Source organism: Lepidochelys kempii, chromosome 1 (genome assembly GCF_965140285.1).
Source record: "Lepidochelys kempii isolate rLepKem1 chromosome 1, rLepKem1.hap1, whole genome shotgun sequence".
Classification (NCBI taxonomy): Eukaryota; Metazoa; Chordata; order Testudines; family Cheloniidae; genus Lepidochelys; species Lepidochelys kempii.
The window spans coordinates 267,692,415-267,697,199 of NC_136380.1; positions in this window are offsets into that span (position 1 = coordinate 267,692,415).

A 4,785-nucleotide genomic window follows, 5' to 3' on the forward strand; every position below is an offset into this window, starting at 1 on the left:
AAGATGGCTATGACTCTGTTCACCACACAGCTCATACCTAATTGGAAAGAAAGAAAACTCCTTCCAACATTCTGCTTTTATATACCATTGTTCCTATTACCTTATGAAAATGCAGTAACAATTTCTAAAGGAAGCAGTTCACAAGCATTTTCTATAGGCTGGTTTAGCTAAAGGACTAAAACAGTTCCTGCTAAGTTTGAGCACAAAATGGATGATTTTTTTAGAAACGTAGTGATTGTTCGATTTTTTTTTTTTTGCTGATTCTAGTGACATTCAAGAGCATCTTTACAAGACACATATTTTGTACATATTCTGCAGACCAGCACTTGTTATAGACTTGTTGTAGTAAGAAAAGAATAAGAATATACGTGACCTGGATCCACTAAAGAATAACTGGTGCCAAGAGGATGTGGAGAAATTCACATCCTTTTTCAAACTGTGGGAACCATTTGGAGTATGGAATTTGGGCTTGTTAATTAAACTGTTTGTCAATGGAAGCTCAGGTTTCAAATTCCTTGGGGCAGAACCTGAGCTGCTATAAATTGCTGTAGCTTCAATGAAGTCAGTAGAGCTACGCTGCTTTACACTAGGTGAGGATCTGGCCTCTTGGTTGCTATGGGTTGCTTTAGTTTTGTGGTCTGGATTTGGTTTTTTTGATAGAAACAATACTCCCAGGAGTCTTTAAAACAATTTTGTCTCACTCAGCTCAGGTGGATGTCTACTGACCCAGAATACTTGACAGCACCCACAAGGAATCTTCTGTGATCCTTGGAATTCAGGCAGGAAAAGAGTATACTATAGTACAGATGTATGAGAAATTACATCTTTCCAGTTCCAAAGCAGCATTATAAATACAACTTCTGACTGTCTCCTTCCTGGAATAAAAGTGATTAACTCTGACTTTGTAAAATCATCCACTACAGATAACTTGGACATGTAACTAGGGCTGTCAAGCGATTAAAAAAATTAATCGTCCTGTTAATAATGGAATACCCTTTATTTAAATATTTTGGATGTTTTCTACATTTTCCAAATATATTGATTTCTATTACAACACAGAATATAAGTGTATAGTGCTCACTTTATTATTGATTACAAATATTTGCACTTGAAAAATACTATTTATTTTTGTTTTTTACATTCACCTCATACAAGTACTGTAGTGTAATCTCTTTATCATGAAAGTTGAACTTACAAATGTAGAATTATGTACAAAAAATAACTGTATTGAAAAACAAAACAAAGTCCACTCAGGCCTACTTCAGCCAATTGCTCAGACAAACAAACTTGGTTACAATTTGCAGGAGAGAATGCTGCCTGCTTCTTGTTTACAGTGTCACCTGAAAGTGAGAAGAGGCATTTGTATGGCACTGTTGTAGCTGGTGTCACAAGATATTTACTTGCCAGATGCGCTAAAGATTCATATGTCCCTTCATGCTTCAACCACCATTCCAGAGGACATGCGTCTATGCTGATGATGGGTTCTGCTCAATAATGATCCAAAGCAGAGTGGACCTATACATGTTCATTTTCATCATCTGAGTCAGATGTCACCAGCAGAAGGCTGATTTTCTTTTTTGGAGGATCAGGTTCTGTAGTTTCCGCATCTGAGTGTTGCTCTTTTAAGACTTTGGAAAGCATGCTCCACACCTCGTCCCTCTCAGATTTTGGAAGGCACTTCAGATTCTTGAACTTTGGGTCGAGTTCTGTAGCTATTTTTAGAAATCTCACATTGGTATTTTCTTTGCATTTTGTCAAATCTGCTGTGAAAGTGTTCTTAAAACAAACATGTGCTGGTCATCATCCGAGACTGCTATAAAATTAAATATATGGTAGAATATTGGTAAAACAGAGCAAAACCACATACAGTTCTCCCCCAAGGAGTTTAGTCATAAATTTAATTAACGCATTATTTTTTAGACGAGCATTGTCAGGGTTCCTTCCTCACTCTGAACTCTAGGGTACAGATGTGGGGACCCGCATGAAAGACCCCCTCCCCAAGCTTATTCTTACCAGCTTTGGTTAAAAACTTCCCCAAGGTACAAACTTTGCCTTGGCCTTGAACAGTATGCTGCTACCACCAAGCGTTTTAAACAAAGAACAGGGAAAGAGCCCACTTGGAGACATCTTCCCCCAAAATATCCCCCCCAAGCCCTACACCCCCTTTCCTGGGGAAGGCTTGATAATAATCCTCACCAACTGGTAGACAGCCAAACCCTTGGATCTTAAGAACAATGAAAAATCAATCAGGTTCTTAAAAGAAGAATTTTAATTCTAGAAAAGGTAAAAGAATCACCTCTGTAAAGTCAGGATGGAAAATACTTTACAGGGTATTCAGATTCAAAACACAGAGGATCCCCCTCTGGGCAAAACCTTAAAGTTACAGAAAACAGGAATAAACCTCCCTCTTAACACAGGGAAAATTCACATAAAACAAAAGAACCTAATCTGCCTTGCCTGACTTACCTATACTGGTTGCAATATTGGAGACTTGGATTAGGATGGGTTGGAGAAGATGGATTTCTGTCTGGCCTCTCTCAGTCCCTAGAGAGAACAAAAACGAGCATGATAGACAGATGGCCTTAAAACGCTTGGTGGTGGCAGCATACTGTTCAAGGCCAAGGCAAAGTCTGTACCTTGGGGAAGTTTTTAAACCTAAACTGGTAAGAATAAGCTGGGGGGGGTCTTTCATGCACGTCCCCACATCTGTACCCTAGAGTTCAGAGTGAGGAAGGAACCCTGACAAGCATCATCAATGAAGGGGCGTATGGATGTTTAGCATATCTGGCACATAAATACCTTGCAACGCTGGCTACAAAAGTGCCATGTGAATGCCTGTTCTCACGTTCAGGTGACATTATAGATAAGAAGCAAGCAGCAGCACCTCCTGTAAATGTAAATAAACTTGTTTGTCTTAGCGATTGGCTGAACAAGTAGGATTGAGTAGACTTGTAGGCTTTAAAGTTTTACATTGTTTTGTTTTTGAGAGCAGTTATGCAACAAAAAAAAATCTACATATGTAAGTTGCACTTTCATGATAAAGAGATTGCACTACAGTACTTGTATGATGTGAATTGAAAAATACTATCATTTTTACAGTGCAAATATTTGTAATAAAAAATAAAGTGAGCACTGTACACTTTGTATTCTGTGTTGTAATAGAAATCAATATATTTGAAAATGTAGTAAAACATCCAAAAATATTGAATAAATTTCAATTGGTATTCTATTGTTTAACACTGGGATTAATTTTTTTTAATCGTAATTAATTTTTGAGTTAATTGCATGAGTTAACTGCGATTGACAGCCCTAGTTGTAACCATAATTTTATTTAAAAGAACAATCAAGATAATTGCTGTATGGAACATGAGGCCTTTTCACTTCCTAAATAATGCTTGCTCATTCATATTTAGATAATTCCCAGTGACTAGTTGAATTCTGGTTGATTTTTTCCATCATTCATTTTAAATATGTAGATTCAAGAAACTGACATTGAACACAAACAGAGAAGGCAGTCCTGAATTTTATCACAAATTATAAGATGATTATTCTTATCTAAAAATGCTGTAAAAATATTGTTAATATCACTAAGTCATCACTTTCCTTTTCCAGAATACCTAAATCTATTTTTTTAATAAGGTAAAAGTCATGCTGAGTGAGGAAAGAATTTATCCATGTCTTCCAAAACAGAGATAAGGACTATATATTAGATATATTCTGAGGTTCTTTTCTTAGCTGTGAGTGACTTAGTCTGACTCTGAAGTGATGCATAAAGTGGTGTAAATTACACTCCCTTTTGACGCTCTCCAATGTATAAGTGAATATAGGAGGCAAGTTGTTTTAAGTAACATGCCAAGGAGCCAAAAGAAGGTTTTAAGAATGTCAATTAAAAACAGAGGATGGCCTGCCTTAAACCTACACTTCCTTACACTCTCCTGTGACATTTCTTGCTACAGTCCTTTCTTTCTGGCTTCGTAGCCTGCAAGTTAAACCAGTGTAGACTCCTGTACAGTCACTTAGTCTCAGTGGGTCAAAATCAGAAGTAAGGGGGAGGATTATAACTAAGTAAATAACTCTAGGACAGTTTAGACTAAAGGAATCTAAGCTGGTAATATTTTATGTAGAAACATAGGGATTCTCATACTGGAACTCAGTGGCCCATCTAGTCCACTGTGTTGTGTCTGACAGTGTCCAGTGCCAGCTGCTTTTCAGTAAGGTGCAAGAAACATGAAAAAAGTGTCTAATCCTCTTTTGATTTGTGCTAAACTCCTGGTTTCTGCTATATTGTGGCAATGGGTTCCACGGGTTATTTTGTCAATGGGTAAAAACATTGAGGGGGTCCAGAAAAAGGTGAATATTATTTTCATTTAGTCTCTCCCTCTAGATTCACCTCTGAATTTGGAATGTGTGTCCTACCAGATCTGACACCTTCCAGTGTCCTACCGGATATGAAACTTAGATGGACTCTTAGGAACAGGTAGCACCTCTCCCAGGTCAGTTAGCATCTCCTGTTGACCCAGTACCAGTCTAATTTTATCTAAACTTCTATAGATTATATGTCACAAGACTCATTTTATAATGAAAATGGGATATAATGTTTTAAAACTTACTTTACAATGTATCTTCAGAAAGCAGTAAAAGCTGTATTCTTCACCATTATGGAGCTACGGGAATTTAGATCATCATCTGCAGATTGCTCATACTGCTGTAGGTGAGGAATTAGCCAACTGAAATAATGCATATAGTAATCTTGTCAGTATTGTTCAGTAATCCACAAAAAAAAAT